Source organism: Mus musculus, chromosome 17, assembly GCF_000001635.26.
Source record: "Mus musculus strain C57BL/6J chromosome 17, GRCm38.p6 C57BL/6J".
Lineage (NCBI taxonomy): Eukaryota > Metazoa > Chordata > Mammalia > Rodentia > Muridae > Mus > Mus musculus.
Genome location: NC_000083.6, coordinates 51,391,273 through 51,411,346, shown reverse-complemented (window position 1 = coordinate 51,411,346; position 20,074 = coordinate 51,391,273).

The following is a 20,074-nucleotide window of genomic DNA, read 5'->3' as shown; positions in this document are numbered from 1 at the left end:
TTTTTCATTGTCTACCCCACTCCTGTAGCAATTCCAGAAGTTTCACATAAACCTACCCTACACCTGCATAATTTAATAATTATTATATCAATATTTAATTACCCTCCACCTGCATAATTTAAATCAATTTTTTTTTTTACTTGTTTTCGCCATTTGGAGCTCAGGGTGTATGAAGCAGGTGTGTTAGTGTTGAATATGGCGTTTCCTGGAAGAATCCCTCTATGGTATTCACAGGGCCTCACTGCCTGCAGACAGAAAGGACGTATTGCATTGTGTACCTAGCTCAGTTAGCCTTGGTCTGTGGGAGGACCTTTTCAGCGCTTACTGGTCTGTGCTGGTCTATAGCTAGCTGGAGAAAGCAGACTGTTCAAATTATTTTACTTTTCCATAAGCTTCCTTCAGTGTATCTTTAGGCACTCTTGAAACACCATTTTCTCTACCAGTGTCCTAAAATTAGTATTATTAGTATTTCTAGGGAAAGTTCACTATGAGCAAGTTTCATCTTATTGAAAGAATAATAATAGCATATGGCATGATATACTAAGTGTATTATATAGACTAACTCATGAGGAAAAAACTCTATGAAAATTTAATATCATCCTCATTTTATAGAGGAGAAAACCACGCCAAGAGAGGGTAGGCTTCTTGCCCTAGGTTACCTGGAGTTGCTGGGAATCAAACCCAAACAACATTGGTATAATGGTCTTAACCACAAGGCCTGCTGCCTCAAAAAGACTCCACTTCCATCTTTTTAACCTCCAGGCCTTTAACTGGAAGTTGTGCCATCCTTCTGAGCATCAGAAGGAGTTCTTCCCCGAGGTTCTATTAACCACTCACTCACTACAGGACCAGGTGTTTCCTGGTCCACTCTCTGGGCATCTTCAGTTTAAAATCTCCCTGGCCTTACCAAGGAACCTGAATGATTAACAGGCTTCAAGATCAGGTTCTTACCAGAACTGGAACCACCTAGCAATTAGCTTGGTACCACTGACCAAAACTCAAAACTTTCTGAATTATATCTGTCAATACCTAGTCCCCATTGTTGTTGTTGTTGTTTGAAACCTCTTTCCTAAACAGATTTAGTCTGATACAAATAATATCCCCAAATATTCTACTCTGCTTTACCAAGCCGCGACACTCAGAAGGAATCTTGACCTTGACCTTGACCCATCCTGAGGAGGTCTCCCAGCAAGAGCCTTGTGATGCTGTTAGCGGATGCCTGTGGTTCAGACTTGCAGGCTTTGAGGTGGGGGAGAAGAAAAGAAACCCAGAGGAGGGCAGCAGGACACAGAGAGAGAGAGAGAGAGAGAGAGAGAGAGAGAGAGAGAGAGAGAGACAGAGAGAGAGAGAGACAGAGACAGACAGAGACAGAGAGAGAGAGACAGAGACAGAGACAGAGAGAGAGACAGAGACAGAGAGAGAGACAGAGACAGACACACACACACACACAGAGAGAGAGAGAGAGAGAGACAGCAAGGAAGACAGAACACTCACACAACGGCCCTCTACCTGTACCTCACGATGCCAGCCAGAGGCCCTACATGTGTCCTTGCCAGGAGAAACAACTTGGTATTTTTGGGAAATGCTGATTCTAGGGATTAATTTCTAAATGTTTGGAACAAGATGGGGAGTGCTCTTAAAAAAATACAAGTTGAAATGAAATACAGCTCATTTATTAGCATCTGAAACAAGAATGCATATTGCCCACACACTAAGTACCTTTAAAGTTATGTATCAAATGAACAACAAAAGTCTAATGTATTTTACTTTCTTGACAAAAGCAAGAAAAAACGAGAAATCCCTACTTTCACAATCTGCAAGCGATACCATGTGAGCCGATTACCAAGGCGTTCCAGAGTTTTAAGGGGTACAGGTAGGTACTTAAGCTCTATTAGCTTCCTGATAAATCCATTTCTAACTAGACCTCAGAGAGATGCTGGGATATCGGAAGCATATAAATGCAGCTTGGTAGTTAGCACTGGACACCACCACACAGTTAAAAGTGGCCTGTATATGTATTTTTAAACCTCTTTTTGTCTTGAAGAATGGAAGCTTTCCCTTTTCTTTGTCTAGAAAGGTCTTCAATCAGAGAAATCCTCTTTCCTTCGCCTGTCTCCAGTCAGATCCTAAGGCCAGCCTCACTCATCACTCCCTAATCCTCAGGCAGCACCCTTTCGTGCCTGTACTGGGATCGGTTCTCTTCCTGAGACCCTGCACAGACTTGTTTCCCTGCTTGCAGTTAGAGAAGGGGCCAGAAACTCATGCCCCACGTTTCACTCCCCAACTCTACAAGGCACAGTCAAACCCCTAGGACAAATTGCTGAGTGCTCCAAGTCTCAATTTCCCAGTCGTCCCATGGGTTGGCTCAATGGACATCTTCTCAGCCACACCCTAAAGCCCTAATAGCTGACAGGAGATGAGAGATGAGTGGAGCCATGCTTATGAAAAGCTTGGCACTCTTTAGTGGAGACACACTGTTTAATTACAAGAAAATGTATTCATGGGTCAAAGAGTCCCCCCACCACCCCACCACCCCACCGCACCTCCATTTTTAGTGAAAAATCCTGGAAGTGCTACAAACTGAAGCTTGTGTGTACATTTTGCACCTGTGGCAGGAGAAATGTTTATCTAAAGAGGACACACTGAAGTGTGGTTAGAACAAGAGAAGAAATGAAAAGAAAGGGAGATCGCTATCAGTCTTGCTGACACTTAAAGTGAAAGGGAAACGGAAGGGAGAGGGGGAGGGGAATAGGAGGGGGAGGGGCAGTGTCATGGAGAGAAAACAGGAAACAGGCATCAAGGTTTAAACTTAGACAACAGCATGAGCCACACACCATTATGGCCCAGCCTCATCCTGTCTTTCTGTTATCTAGGCTGAGTATACTCTGCTTCACACAGATGAGAGATCAGAGCTTCCAAGAGTACAGCTTCACTCATGGGCAACACCAGAGCTAGTTTACAGCAGCGATAGGAACACAGCCCCGTTTCTGCGACCCTTGGAGAGGTTCCTCCCACCGTGCGTTTGGAACACTGACTGTGTGTTCCAAACCAGGCTGGTACAAAAGTCTACTCATGACTAAGTTTATCGATTTCAAGTACACAGATTGCTGGTGTTATTGGAATTTTCAAGTGTGAGATCTTCAAGGTCATCTTTAAGAAAAATTATAATTCCTTCTATACTAGTTGGGTTCTTCATAATACACTTTAGTTGTTTATTGACCTGCAGAGCACTGTGGTATGGGTCAGATATCTTTGCCTTCTAGGAGCTTATAGTCTTCCTTGAGGGAGGAGAACTTAAATTATCAAAGCTTGAGAGATAGGCCCAGATGAGGACATGGTGATGGTGATAAGGTGTTCAAGGATTTGCTAAAAGAGGTTGGAAGGGATCACTAGAAGGTTGGGGTGGGTTAGCTCCCACCAGCTCCCACTAGTGAGTTCAGAGAGGAAAATAAACATGTGTGACCAGCATTCAGAGCTCTGTACAGGGCACACCATGGATGGGATTTATGGGCATTGAGACAGTGAGTTCACCCGTCTTGTTGGTGCAGAAAATGGGATACATGGCTAAGAAGAAAAGTCCAGACTGGGGAAGGCAGAATGGAATAGAGACTTTATCCTTGAGCTATAAGAAGTCATTGTGACTTTGTCCAGGGTGCAATCAATGTCAGAATCAATGTAGTATGGTGTTCTATCAAGAGGAAAAGCAGTTTAAAGACCTTCTCAGATTGGCAGTGACCCTAAAGAGGTTAAACATGGCTGTCTAATTCATTGTGTCACCAGTGAGCTTTTATCAGTACAAATGGGGAAAAGTAAGTGGCCTCTGATGCTCCCCAAAGACCAAGTATAAAAGCATCCTCCCGATTAGGAGTCATTGAAAAGTAGGATGACGTCCAGTTCTAGAGACCCATCTTGTCCAACCCCTTCCCCCAGACAAAATGTGTGTCCAAAGGAGAATTATCAGACAGAAATCAAAAACAATGTGTGGAAGATGGAGGGCGGAAGTCAGAATTAGCACTACTCAAAAGCTGGCCCAGCCAACAGCCACCATGCTCCCCCCAACACCATCTGCTGCCTCCTCAGTAGAGCTGAGAGGAAATCCACAGGCACATGTGGCTGCTTGTTCCAGCCTGGTTAACAGTTCACCAGGGACAGCCCAAGTCCTTGCGCAACCACAACTGTCACTTGCAAAGAGGAAGAAGAGCACCTGGGGGCTCTGGCCTTAAAATAAGACCCCTGAACCCTCAGATAAACCCACCCGTGTCCAACTTGTCACTTCATAAATTTTTATTACTCTTAACGTTGGACTTCTACATTTCTGCAGTATGGGAAGCAAATCTTTGAGTTGAGTGTGATTTACCACAACCGTTTCATCTTATTTTGTGTTGAGTGTGTGTGTGTGTGTGTGTGTGTGTGTGTGTGTGTGGTGTGTAGACCAGTCCATGCAAGTGCAAGTATATAAGTGTAAGAGAACCTTTAAAAGAAAACTAAATAGCAGTTCATCTGTACCTGGAGCAGGAAAGTCTGTCAATCAAATATAGAGTTTATGTTTAAACAAGTCAAGGTATCATTGGCTCTGCCCCTAAAATGCTCGTCTTCTTGCTCATTTAAGTGTCCCCTCTCAATGAGTATTCTCCTCTAACAAATCAACTAACTCTTGGTCTCTGAAGATCCTTTTCCATCTCTCAGCCTCATTCAACCCTTGCCACACCATGCTAACCCATATGGTACACCTCCATAGAACTGCTAACCCATATGGTACACCTCCATAGAACTGCTACATACATCCCCATGATATCACCGAATTCCTACTGTCTGTCCAAGCTTTGTCAGACATCACCCCCCAAAAAAGAGTTCCAGCTCTCAGGAAACTCATTACCCATTAGAAGAAATCAACACATAGGCAGCTAGCCCAGGAAAAAAAGCCACCAGACAGCTAATGGGACGGATGTGTCAAACATCTGTCTTTTTACTGAAGGGGTAGCCTCATACATCTGACCTCACTAGTGTCTAGCTGTTGCTGACTCTCCACTGACTGACAAGCCAGAAACAACCAGACAGCAGGGCTGGTCAGCAGCCTATAAAGTGGCATTTCCTAATGGTCTCACCTACCCAAGTTCAGAGCCACCTGGGTTCCCATACTTTACAGTTTACAATAGAAAACAAGGACTAGAGGGATGGCTCAGCAGTTAGGAGCACTGAATGTTCTTCCAGAGGTCCTGAGTTCAATTCCCAGCAACCACATGGTGGCTCACACCATCTGTAAAGGAATCTGCTGCCCTCTTCTGGTGTGTCTGAAGACAGCTACAATGTACTTATTTATATACATGAAATAAATAATTCTTTAAAGCAATCTAAAATAGACAATACATTAACAACATGGCAGTAATCAGCAAGGATCAAAAATAAAGGGTTGTGATACAAGAGAGGGCAGCCTGGAGTAGCCAGCAGCAGTCTCAGAGAAGTGTCTGCTGTGTGCCATGTGATAGCTTCAGCCTTATTACTATGTTGGTTTTGTGTTTGTTTGCTTGCTTGTTTTCTTGTCTTCTGTTTTTTAGAGACATGGTCTCTTGTAGTCCAGGCTGGGCTCAAACTTGCTGTGTATCTAAGGTTAGCCCTTCCACTCCTACACTACACAAGACCAAAACTTCTAAAACAGTGCCTGTGGGATTCTTTACATTCTAAACATGGAAAAGAGCTTTCTAGATATGTAGATCAGCTAAACTTTGCCTTTCTACAAGGTCCCACACTACAGTTTGAGAAGCACTTTCATTTTACTTTATATTACTTATATTGTATTTGGCAATCTATAATTATTTAATTGTCATGATTGTAGTTTCCATAAAGGCAAGGGCTGTGCCTGAGCTTGGTGTCCTTACTGCTTTGTCTCCAGAGCTTAAAGCACGCTAAGTGTGTCCAAGAACAAAGAAGGAATTGTGCCTAAGTTCACACACTCACTAAACAGTAGAGTCAGAATCCTTCCCTGGGGCAGTGGCACACACCAGAAATCCTAGCACCCATGAAGTCCTGTCTTTAAAAAAAATAAAAATTGCTTCCCAGGATTCCAAAGGCCAGTAGGTGGCCACCTACTGCTGTTTGAGATCCCCATTCTTCAAAGTCTGGAGCTGTTGGAAGCTGAGGACTTTCAACTAAGACTCTCAACACAATGTCAACTACATCAGTGAGTGTTGGGTTGCTCCTGAGGAGGAGCCCAGTCTCCATCAGAACTTCTGAAGAGCCTGCCGTATCGACTTAATCTTACTGAGAAACACATTGAAAATTAAAACATACCTCTAAGAATGTCTGTGAGGAAATTCCCAGAGATGACTAAGGAGTGGGGAGGGGGCGGGTCTCAGTCTCAGTATAAATGGTGTTATCTTACAGGCTAGGGACTTAGAAGAAAGAGAGAAATGAAGAAAGCCAGTCAACAACGTAGGATATCTCTCTCTCTCTCTCTCTCTCTCTCTCTCTCTCTCTCTCTCCCCTCCCCTCCCCCTCCCCCTCCCCTCCCCCTCCCCCTCCTCTCCTCTCCTCTCTTCTCTTCGCCCACGTTCCTCTCCTTCCCAGGTATATGAGGTGGTCCACTCCTCTCCATCCCAGCCATGATCGACTGCAGCCATCTCCAAAGCTATGAGCTAAAGAATCCTTCCTCCCTTAAGGTAAATCAGGCATTCTGTCACAGCAGTGGGAGAATTTGAGCAACACAGTAGTACACATGCCCAGAGATTAGAAGAAAAAAGTGCCCAGAGCTTCAGTAGCAAAGAAAAGCTACATGGAAGCCTCATATAACACCACCACAAAGACAGACTCAGACAGCAAGACCTGACTTCTAGCTATCTGACCATGTCTCAGAACAGAGCTCAGAACCGTAGACAAGGATCCACCATGCCATGAACCAATGCTCACAATGGCTAAGAGCAAGCTAGAAATTACCAGCCACAAAGCAGGACGAAGATGGTAAAGTGCTCCAGATGGCAAAAGTGAGCACACATGGGCCTAAGACAGATGATATAACTGCGTCCTTCATGGACAAGAAGCTAGGGAGACTGGACACGGAAGCTTTTAAAATTCATATGTCAGAGAAACACCAGAGATGGAGGCATGCAGTCCCCATGAAGATTCAAGTATTCTTTGCATATTCTTCCCAGAAAAGTAAAAACTACAGCCTCCATTTCTTCCTTTGATCCTCTATTCCTGAGGATGGAGCCACAGTGAAGATTCTGCCAAAGTTTAGTCAACTGGACACTTCTAGATCCCTAGAAAAGGTAGCCTTTCCTGAAGCAACATAATATTCCAGGAAAATGTAACCTACAATGTGTTTCAGCAGAACCCCCAGAAGTTTTGAGGACTGCCCCCAAAGAAAGCCAGACTTAATGAAGAACATGAATGCAGTAAGGAGAATTAGGCACCTCTTTGTGTATAGAGTGGATGCAAAAATAAGGACAAGCCTAATTGAGTTCCAAAGACTCCAGCTTGATGCTTATGTGGGGTGTGTTCTCATACAAGCGAACCCCCAAACAGAGCTTGGCCAAAACTCTATCCTCAGGAACATGTCAAAGTCCTCCTTCAAAGTTGAGCTCACACAAATGGCTGAGTCCGTTGCAGCTAGAAGAAGCTCTGTTTACTTGGGTTGCTTTGAGCTGAACTCCAGCCCTTGACTTAGAAAAGCATTTGAGCAAGAGTGCTGTCTCAGGCTGAGGCTGTAGTGCAGTGGATAGAGAACCCAACTAGCATGGGTGAGGGGTGAGAACCCAAAGCCCTGGGTGTAAGCCCAAGAACTGTATAAACCAGTGTGGTGACTTGTGCTAGAATCCCAGCACTCTGGAGGAGGAGGCAGGAGGATTAGAAGTTCAAGGTCATCTTCAGTGAACAAGGTGACTTCAAGACTAGCCTGAACTACACGAGACCATCTTAGAAAAAAAAAAGGGTGGCGGGGGGGGGGGGGATGAGTAAGTAACACCAGGCTGCCCTGTAGCCTCCCAATTGTCTCTGTTATTAAACCTTCCAAACAAGAAAAAGGAGGAGGAAAAGGGGGGAGGGGGACAGAAACAACCATAAAATGATCATGAAGACAGACAGGGCCACTGGAAAGAGAGGTAACAATAAAGGCCAGTATGTGGGCCCAGAATAAATTCCATCTGAATTTGATTCTTACCCCATGTACAAACTTGCTGGCCTTTGGTGGCTAGTTTCCCATTTTAAAATGGGAAGATAGTATTAGCATTCATTTAGTGTTGTCAAACATAAAAACTTAATACCACCTGACTACTGAGAAGACACCACCCTAAAGTCTTTTATTTATTTATTTATTTATTTATTTATTTATTTATTTATTTTTACAACTTTGTTTCCCTATGGTTCTGTTAGCTTCATTCTCTAAAAATTCTTGATTTGTTTAACAGAAAATTTGAGAGTTAGAGAAATGTGCTTAAGAAAGCATAAGTTTGTCCATAACCTTGATACCCAGAAGCAATTAGTCTTTGTGTAATGAGCACCTCTGGCAGCTCACTGAGGCTATAATTTCCCATGCTGTGTTTTCCCAATCTTACTTTCAGATCAATGTTCCCCATTTCATGAAAACTCCTTCCTGACAATCACTTTGAATGGCTGCATAGTCTTCTACTTCCATCGACCTGTAACTCAAATGTTTCTTGAGGGGTAAGGGTGGGGGAAAATCTGACTCTTTCCAGGAGTTTCCTATAATGCCTCTGTACAACAACAGCAGTGTTTTAAAATAAGGTCACACCTGCCCCCAGGAACAAGGTTTGAGCCACCAGCCCAGGTGTTCAGATTCCTAAGTGTGCTCTGCTGTATAATCTCAGGAACAAATCCAGAACTTTCTTTTTCCTTTTCTTTTCTTTGAAGATTTATTTGTTCTATGTATATGAGTATACTGTCCCTGACACACCAAAAGAGGACATCATATTCTGTTAGAGATGGCTGTGAGCCACCATGTGGTTATTGGGAATTGAACTCAGGACCTCTGGGAGAATAGCCAGTGCTCTTAACTGTGGAGCCATCTCTCCAGCTCCAAGAACTTTCCAAAAGTAAATGATTTGAATTTTCCAATATTTATAGGACTCCTACCATCTCCCCCTAAGGGAAGGTAACTGTTGACAGACACACAGGTGCTCTGTGATTCCTGAACACCCATGAGCAGATTCACCTCTACTGGAGCCAACGGCCATCAGCTGCATGCCGCCATTTTCCTGTTAATTTTTTCACATTTGTTTTAGCTGTCTCTGTCCGGGCATCTGCGCCACAGCCATGACTCCAGTGTTTGCTATTAAACCTTCCCGTGCTCCGGACTGGGGTCCTGTCTCCTTCCAGCAGCCACCGAAACCAAACAGAAAATACCTTGAAATGCAAACAGTCCCGAGTTATTACGACTGTTGCTTTTTATTAGCAGTAAAGACAAAAGAGGCAAGGAACTGCTCTATTTATGCAGAGCAGATAGGACATAAATAATAATAAAATGCTAAAACTGTAAAACTTCTTACATAATATTAGTTTAATTCTAATAAACAGTAGGTTTAGATCTTGGCTCCATGAGGACAAACATGGTATATTTTGTTTCCATCCAATATTTATACCCCAGAAAACATTTTATACAGGAAATAAAATAGTGATAAAAAATTACAGTCTTTGAATATTGGGCTTTGACTAGTCCCCTGCTGCCCTTCCTCGTATGTTTCAGTAAAATACAGTGCATCTTGCTGTTTTATTTCACTATTTGTGGCCCGTGCAAAATCCTATCTTCCAGCTGCCCAGCATAAATGACGAGCAAATCACAAGAACCAGAGAGACAGCAACAGATTAGGCTGAGTCTGGACTTTGCCTATTACTGCTAAATTATGGCTGTATTGCAATTATTTCTAGATGTTGTGATTATTTGTGCACATTGTGATTGTTTCTGCAAAAGTCTAGGGGCTGCAACTGTGGCTCCTCTTCCAGTCTCAGGCACAGCTAGGAGCTAGGAGCTCAGCTTTTTTTTTTTTTTCCTGAAGTAGCAACTTTTTTTCTCCTGAAATTATTGAGATCCACTGTCGAGTGGAACACTGATAGCCAGGTTTGCTGTAGCTTGGGCAAGGGTCATCATTACACTGTTTTTAAAAAGGTTCTTTGACCTAACAAATTTTGTCACAAACCAAAGAAAGGAACACTAGTTTGTCACAAACAAGATAGTGGAGGACAGGAACACAAGCCATACTTCCCTGTGGTGGAAATTAGAGCTGGGCAAACCAGCTGCAAGGCACAGGAGTCAAAGATACCAGAACAGCTCAGGTGTGTGACGTTTAATAACACAAGGGGCTGGGGCATGGCTCAGATAAGTAAGGTGTTTGCCCATAGAAGCTGAGGGAACTGTGCTCAGAGTCATAGCACTCATATCAAAAGCCAGAACTTCAGGCAAGGCAGAGACAGAAGTACCCTGGGTTTTCTGGCCAGCAGGTAGAGGCAAATTAATGTGCTCAAGAGAGAAAAATCTATCTACACAAATTATCATGGAGAATATTGAGGAAGGATCCTGAAATCAACCTCAAGATGCCTGTCCCCACCCCCAGACACCTGCACGTGCAGAAACACATACAGAATTGTATAACACACACACACACACTAAGACATGAAAATATGTTTGCTACATTTAAATATTGCCTTTAAAGTTACCCGATAAAGCAGAATGAATAGCATCTGAGAAAGTGAAAGAATTATGTTTCAACCACAATCCTAGACTCTGTAAAACAAGTCCAGGTATATATCCAGGTATATAAAGACACAACAGAAAACCAGAACCATTATATGTGCATCCCTGAGGTGGAGCAGGCTGTACAACTCCAGAGGAGGCCCTTTCTGTTGATAACACTGTGGATGGGGCCATAATTAAATCTCACTAATTTTGTACCTTCTATTCTGAAATGTATGATTGCAAAGATGACAGAGCAAAACTCACTTTTTAAGTAACTAATGCATAATAGTTTGTTACATTAATACATTATAATCTAATAACGTTGCTGGGCCAAAGTGAACTGACAGGTATATATTAAGTCTGGTGTGATGAATTCTAATGGTTTTACAAGTGGGAAATTCCATTTCTGCATTAGAGGAGCCTCGCCACAGATGAAATGCAGGGAGAATTTTGCTTATGCAAGCAACTTTCAAAAGCTTCAGGAACATTCATTGCCAGTAGACTCTGGTCATGCCTGGTCATTTTCCAGGCATAGAAGTGACTGCATACTCTACACTGTTAAACTAGAAGGTAACAAAATGGCATTGCTCTTTAAAAATCAAGCTCACTTCTGCTACCCTCTCACCTCACATGGGTGTGGGCATATTTCATTACAGGGAGAATCTCAGCTCTGTTCTAATGCGAGTTAACATGGATGTTAACCAGAGCCAGGGCATTTGGCAAAAGTTCCCATTTGGGCTAAATGGTGAAAATTTCTGAATCTAAAATACCATGGTTCCTAGAACCAGGTCACTTATTTCTCTAGCTCCAGGCCCCCTTCCTGCCCTCCCTACCCTACCAGCCTCCTATGATGGCAGGAGAGATGCTACTTATGGCTCATCTGACATTTTAAAACTCCCTACTCCTCTTATGTTCCTAGCTACCCCTACTAGCATCCAACCTCCAGCCAAGAAAGGAAAACGTTGTTTTTCCCTCTTTGTGTCTAAAGAGCAGATCTTGCCACCTGCTAGATTTATGCAAATATTGAACCCTGTCACATCTGAAGGATGTAACAGCAAGTGCTTCCCACACACTGACACATGCTGGAGAAGGGCTCCTGATTATGCCTGTAGCCACCCCTGCTTCCTTAACCTGCACACGCTTGCCTGTAAGTTCCAGGGGCAACTTAAGGTGCACTTCCTTAAGGGCCAATTGGCTCTGCTCACCGTAATCAGGCAGGCCACAACCCTTTTTTGTATGTTTCCTGCCAAACTCACACTGTTTCACACTTGGCCAGGAAAACACGTGAACAGCCACACAGATTTGAACACTCAGCCTCCCTCCCAGCTCAGAAAAGCCGCCATTAGCATAGTCAAGGCACAAGAAATTGCTGGGATTCTCGGTGTTAAGCAAGTGATGAGCATGTCACCATCTATCACTTCAGATTTACGATCTAAATGTATGTTAGGGATGGTTGGGACACCCAGGTCTTTATTTTTAGTCAGGGTTCTTTCTTCTGCTTCTGCTCCATACCCATCCCTTCGGATCAAAGGGAGAATTCCAAGCAGACTGAAAAAAAAAAAAAAAACACTGGTAAATGTTTGCATTGCTGAGATTCACACTGGTGCCATGGGTGGATTCAACGTGGACTGGGCTCTATAAACAAAATAAAAAGATGGTTTCCAAATGAAAATACGTTTAAAAAAAACATACTGGGGGATGATGCTTCAGAGATGCAGTCTGGTTAGTTGTAAAATGACTTTAAATTGGGCCTTAAAAAGGATTGCTAAATCTTGACACATATATGAGCAGCTTATTATCATGCAATTGTGCAGTAGTCGCTTGATCTAGTTACTGATTCGTCACATATGAATAAATGATTAATTACCAGAAAGGCTAAAACAGAGGAGAGAGCAGAGAGAGAAGAGAGCTGAAGCTCGCCCTGCAAGAGGGGCTTAAACACGTTTATTGCCCTTTAAGTGCATTTCATTAAGGCCAATTAAGGACTTTCATGTCTTATTAGAAAAATGAAGTAGATTTATGATGTTTTCGTAGGTTGTAAATGCCGGGGCTAGCAGATACAAAACCGAGCTGAAATGTGGAAGTTAAGAGCTAAGAAAATATATACAAATGCTGAGAGAAAGCAAATATTTAATGATGGTTCAACACAAAGGCGATCTTTAAATAAAAGAAAGGACACCATTTTTATACTCTCTCATCTATCATGATAAACTCAGGAATTTTCAAAAGAGAAGAGGGTTTTTTGTTTTGTTTTTATGTTTTTTGGTTTTTTTTTTTTATGGGTAGTTTAGGAACCTACTTTGGGGTAGAAGGAGAAAGACTGAAGTCCTCACAGCCCCTGCTCCCCCAGTCTTCTCTCAAAAGCCAGAACACATGCCCATAGAATTGCACTTCAGATCACAGTGAGAAATATGTTCTTTAAAGAGAGGAAGTGAGACGTTGTTCCAGCTCCGACAGACTTATTAATAATCCACAGCATGCAAAATTCACTGGTGAGCACAAGAGCCATGAGTTTCCCTCCGCAACTTCCTCATCCCGTCAGTCAGTGGTACAGTACCTGATGCACATCCTGGGTCATCTTCATCCGATTTCAAGGAAAATATCAATGATCGTCCTCCCCGTACTATTCTAACTATAGGGTCTATTCTTTTACTTAGGGCCATTCCTTTACACACACACACACACACACACACACACTTCCTCAATACATGCAGTTTTTCAAATGCAAGGGCTTTCGTTTGCGGCCATCTGATAACGCACACATTTTACCTTGCGCATCATGATGTGCAACTGTTTATCATCTGTCCTTTTGGATAAATAATTTAAAGCCATGTGAAACTTCTTCAAGAAAATATTAGCTGAAGAGATGCAGTCACAACTTTTTAAGCTCAAATTTCTTCTACTACCAAAAAAAAAAAAAGGGGGAATATTGGCAAGTGAGTAAATTATGTGTTGTCATTTTTTCCCCCAAAAGATGTGTTATACAGCACAGGAAAGATGTCCAAAACTTACCAACAGCTCTGCAGTGTACACACAACTATTAAGTCAACGTGGCATTTTGCTTGTTGAAAACTTATTTACTGCCACAAAAAGACTGAGCATGGAGTTTTCAGGCTTCTGCAAGAGCAAATTCTTCCGCTGAATACCTTTAAAAACAGTGTTCCTGAAGGGTCCGACACGGGAAAGCAGGCTCACCACTGTTCTACCATAGAAGGTGAACAGATGCCGAATGTGCTTATGAAGGTAGAGGTTGGAACACCAAAGGGCACTCCTACGGGCTCATAGTTGCCAAAAACCAAGGGCAAGTGCACAGACAGACAAAATATTAATTTCAATGTCCTCAATGTGACTCTGTTTTGTTCTGTGAATTTGATTTTCCAAATAATGACCTGGATGGAGACCTAAAGCAACCAGCCACGAGTTTGCCCAGACTCTGCAAAGATTTTTATTGAACTGAAATGTGATGAGCATCTGTCCTTAGTGATTTATCCCAAACAGCAGATATGTTATAAAATGAGCACATTGCATCTGCAGCTATAAAAGAGAAACAGAACAGCCTTTTAGTTAATATCTAATCAAACTTCAAGACGCCTTATGAGGCACAAGGGTTGTGCCGACTCATTCCCACGCACCTTTTCCTAGAATACTGGATGGGCCACCATCAGACATTCTAAAATGCTGCGTTAAATGTCAGCGGTTGGGTTTGTTATTTTTTCCACATCAACAGATGCCCCTTGATTTTGGTTTTCATAACATAAAATGTAAACCAGGCCTGGGTGCTAGTTAGCCACAAATTCTTATTACAGGCTGAGCAACTGCTATCTCAAGGTCAGGATTAGACAAACAGCTATCTTGTCAGGCACAATAGACTATTTCTGGGAGAACTGCTACTATACGAATAAGGTGGAGGGGTTGAGCTCTGATGGGTCCAAAGAGTCCTAGAATACAGGTTCCCTCCCACAAAGGAATTTTAGCCAAGATCAATGTAAATGAGTCCCAAACAGTCCGAATGTCTGTGGCTTAGGGCACAGACGTGAACACTGCAACTCACACCCCAAGTATTTCCACAAACAATGCACTCTGACATTGTCCAATCAAAAATAATACATGTTTATCGCACCTAGTCAATAACTTATAGTTAAAGAGTTCATTAAATCAGGGAATAAAACTTGTAAATGATACATTGTCAATTTCTCTTAGACCCACTTCAAGAAGAAAACAAGTCTGAATTGTTAGCAGTTAGAGCAAAATGAGGTTTTACTATTTGGAAGAGAAAGAGATTCTGTTGGGTTGTAGACCTACATCGATTGAATGCACAGAGAGAAAAGACAGTGGTGAACTGCCAGTGCCGATCACTTTCCATGCTGTTGCTGCTGTGAGAAACTATGGGTGCAATGTCACAGGGCATGAGTCACATGGGGCTTGGGCTGTACCACTGTTGGGGTACACAGTTTAGATCAACGTGGTAACTTTGAGGAGGCAGATCTGAATCAATACTCCGGTGCTTCAAGGTAACTAGAAGTTCTCAGAGGTGTTAAAAGCCACAGCCACAGACTTCTAATTTTCAGACTGTGCCGTGGTACTCGTTTTTTTTTTTTTTTTTTTAATTCATAAAAAAATAAAGAGGTTTTCTTTTTCTGTAGTAGGGATTGGATGAACCTATCCTCTACCCTCAAATTCCATCTCCACCCTTAGGAAATAGTAAAATCTCAGGAAATTTTTTTCCAGGTTCCTGAATTAACCAGAAAACTGAAATGTTCTAGGATTATAGACATAAGACCCCTGTGGCAGAGGTTGGCTGAATGGAGCATATATTCTCTAAGTATGAAGTATCTAACTGTACTTTTTAAACCCCGTTAGCCTATCTCTACCCCTCCTATTATATAACCCTTGACTTGTAGGCACTTAGTAAGTTCTTCACATTTCTTAACATTATCATATGTCTAGTTCAGAGAATAATGAACTAGAAAGAAATCAGAAATGAGAGATGCTCTACTTGGAAACTTTGAACCACTTAAAAATTGATTATACTGTAATATTCTGTATATTTGCCCATCTCATGTTTAACCCATTGTACCAAAGCTCAGAAAACTGGCTCATGGATGTCCTGCCAGTATATGGTTTTATAAATAATGTTTTATTGGAACAAGTCATAGTCATTCATTTACAGATTATTTGTGTCCATTTCTCATTGTATCCTAATGAACCACATGATCTGAAAGGCATAGTGTTTGCAGTCCTTTACAGAACACTGGTACTAGCTCCCCCTAGCATTTAAGAGTTGCAGATGGGTTGGTGAGTGACTTGAAGTTTCATTCAGTAATGACCCATCCTCCCAGGATGCTTGCATCTGCTAATATTGTCTTTGTGAGTTAGTGACAGCTTATTTCCAAAGGGCAAGGGTGTCTAGAGATCCAAATATTTAGTGAGCTACACAGTATGTATCACTATATATTTACTTTGTCAGCCACCTCAGAAAATGCCTTTTATGAGGAGTGATATGTGAAGGCTACATTTCAGCTTAACTGTTCTAAAACAATTTGTCCAGGCAGCTAAACCCAAAGTCTTCCCTGCCCTTGAACCCCCGAAGAGACTTCTAGTCACCATATACCTTGTCTGAAACCTACTGAGTCCCAAGAGTCTCAAGGATTTTTTTTTTACTTCCTTAGAAGCAAAAAAGGACCAAACAATGAGATTAAAATACAGGTCTCTACGTTGGTAGATGTTATCCTTCTTGCTCCAGACTATAGAAAAACCTAACACTAGCAAGCATCCATTCAGGTTTTTATTTTGTGCAGTATACTAAGCCATGTATCTGTATTTTAACACTCATAGTAACCCCATAAAATATGGCATTGCCCTCCCATTTTATAGGTGAGCAAATAGGCTTAAAGAAACACAGGAATGTATTTGACCTCATGAAGTGACAAGCAACATGACCAGCAATTGGTATTATGTCGAGGACTTCATTTTTTTTTTTTTTTGGAGACTTTTGAAGCTGTAGAGATTGTCATTGGGAGAAATTACTTTTCCAGATGTAGAAATTGAGAAAAAAAGATCATGAAAAAAAAATCATTCATCTGGATAGGATTTGGGTGTGAGACATTCAAATCCCCAGTAGATCATTTCGACAATGCTGCATGGGCAAATCACCTTTTATCAGCTCTTTCACCTCATCAGGGTGTGTGTGTGTGTGTGTGTGTGTGTGTGTGTACAGGGGAGAGAGAGAGAGAGAGAGAGAGAGAGAGAGAGAGAGAGAGAGAGAGAGAGAGAGAGTGCATGCACAGCCGAGTGTGTGTGTGTGTGTGTGTGTGTGTGTGTGTTAGTGGTTTGTTTTAGTGAAACTCACAATATTTCTTCTCATTGAGGAAAACAAAGGTTTGTGTTTGAAACACAAGCTTTTGTGTTTCATTTTACATCTTCTTAAAGCTGGAAGAGTGCTCCCATGCTGTGAGCTTCCTTTCTAACAATGGCTGGAAAACCCTGCTTTGTAGCTGCACAGGCACAACATCTGAGCGGACCCCCGGGGAGGAATGTGTCATAAAGGGACATTCCTCATAATCAAGGATAATTCAAAAGGGAAACAGTGACCGAACGGCTATGAGAGCAACAGAAGCCTAATCCCGAGCCCAGCTCTGCAGACGGGGCACAGGCTGCTGCAAAGCCAGGGCAGATGCCAGGGATGGGGCCAGCCACAAACAGAACAGAAGTCCAGTCCAGAGCTTGGCATCTGGGTTCTTCAGCTGCCAGCCTTGCCTTGCGAGTAGCCCCAGTGTCTGGCGCCCGTGCATAGAACAACAGAGGATGAGGCTAAAGAGGTCCATGCTCTGTCCTGCCAGCAACAGGATGAGGCCGTGCCAAGAGAAGGCTGCAGCGCCATGCCACTGCCAATGTGCCTTGGAACGGCTTAGATATTTTCTAAAGGGACAACAGAATTCCTGCAAAAAGAGAAGACTGGGGCCAACCCAGAGAACCATTCCTCCCATTCCCTTTTATTTTAAAACAAATGATAATACTACTCTTATCCACGATCTTTTCCTCTTTCACACGCCTAACATGGCCTGGTTTCTTTCCATTTCACTCCTGCACATCAATACCAACCCAACAGTTCCTTTCATATGTGTTTACTAAACTTCTGTCTTTGGGTTTCTTTCTTTCTTTCTTTCTTTCTTTCTTTCTTTCTTTCTTTCTTTCTTTCTTTCTTTCTTTCTTTCTTCCTTTCTTTCTTTTAAACTTCAACATTATTATTTGCCTTTATCCCATTTCCAAAAGGCATTGCCAACAGAATAAGCAAAGGACATTGGGGATGCAAAGAGTTGGAGGGAGATTGAAACGCAATCTTGGTAATGAGTTAGTGAGTGGCTGCAGCCCTGGGGGTTGTATTCAAAGACTCGGGTCCTAGCTGTAAAGGATCTCCCTAAAGCTCTCCAATGAGAAAAAAAAATAATGTGGAAAAAAAAAATGAAGGCTATCCTCGAAATATCAAGATATGTAGGGCTTTTGTTTCTTTAATTGATTGGTGTTTAGGTGATTGCTGCTAAGGATTGAACCCAGGGTGCCATGAACCCTAGACAAGCACTCTGCCACTGGGCACAACCCTAGTCCTCTGTTACCAGGAAAATCGGGGTTTTCCTTTTGGTTCTTTTATTAACAAAATAATTTTAAAATGTGCTCAAAAACTCACTCAAGGTCCATTGTATTGGACTTGGAAAGAAAACGGGGTGGGCAAACCCTAAATGTCAGCAGCTGCTGGGTAGAAGGCAATGGAGAAGGGGAAGAGAGAAGGTCCCGCCCTTTACGCTCCGGTCCAGGAAAGCAGGTGGGCTAAGAGGAGGTCAGTAAGCAGCTAAAGAAGGAAGGGTGCAGGAATTCAGAGAGAGAAAACCAGGCCTGGGTTTTGGTCAGTTTCTGAAAATGATATAGAAAAGAGGAAAAGGTAAAAGTTACTTTTAAAAAGACATAACTCAGAAAAACAGGTAGACGCAATCATAAGAAGCTGAATGGGGGAGGGGCTTCTAAGCATAAGTACGATACCAAATTAAGGAAGTTACTCCTCCCATCTTCCTGACATGTCTTCAGGTGTCTTGTCCAGGTGACTGACAGGCCTAGCAGATTAAATCTTAAAGGAGGAGACAATTGTACGTAATGTTCTAATCCAGTGGGGCCTAACCTTCCTAATGCTGTGGTCCTTGAATACTGTTCCCTACAGTATTCAAGGCCCTTAATCATAAAATTATTTTCATTGCTACAACATAACTGTAATTTCGCTACTGTTATGATGAATCATAATGTAAATATCTGTGTTTTCTGAAGGTCTTTGGCAACCCCTGTGGAAGGGTCGTTCAACCTCCAGACTGAGTACTGCTCTATCTTTGAAGTAAATCGGACCATCAGATCTCCACAGTACACCAGAGGTTACACTTAGCAGCCATCCTTTTCACCAGGACAAAGTAGCTTTCCATGAGTGGGCTTCCCCCGATAACCCCACCTTTTCCTAAAGAAGGGCAGCTGTGAAACTTCCCTCCCAGTGTTACCTAGGAGACGTAGGAACCAAAGGGAGATGGGCTCAAGGCTGCTAATCCCTGAGCAATGCTTTGTAACAGCATAAATCCTTTGTCTTCTGTCCATTCCCATTGGATGGAGAAAGGGGAACAACAAACCCAGAGGACTATCTAGAGAGCTCTCCTTGACAGGGTCCTCGTGAAACGAGTGCGTAGGCTTGTCGATCTGGTGAACACACGCGCAGCAGATTTTCAGTAAGACACAGAGAAAGCGTCATGGCCGTGCCACTTCACCCCAGGATTTAGACAACGTGTGGGTTTAGGAATATGTGAATAAAGCTTCAGTGTTAAAATGAAAGTTGTTTTATTAGCTAATGTAACGAGGCCCTCATTGTCCTACCTAAAAATCTAGGTTAGTAGATATGAATGTCAAGTTTAAAATCTTTGCAATCGTTCTTAACCTCTTGTGTTTTAATACAGTTTCACATAATTATTTGAGAATACACCAGATAGCTTGAGTTAACATGAGTATACCACTTTGCTCCACTATGGCACCAATCTATGCCCTCCTCTTGAACCTTACCCCGCAGTCCCTTGCATCGCCCTGACACCGCTGGAATTACCCCACTTTCCTAGGTCCCCTCCTCCCACACTGTTGTTGAAGTTTAGCTTTAGAAGTGAAGAGCTTTCTTCAGGGAATTTTCTTCTACTTCGGCTCTTCCCTGTTGTACAAGCTCCATCACAGAGCTCAGCCTTTGATCATATCACCTTATCATATAGTAGGTCTCATGTAAGAAAGACATATGCAGTGTGATATCCTTGAAGGAAGATATCAGACCTTTCATTTTTATCTTCCATAAAATCTGATCCAACCTGGACCCTTGGCAAAAAC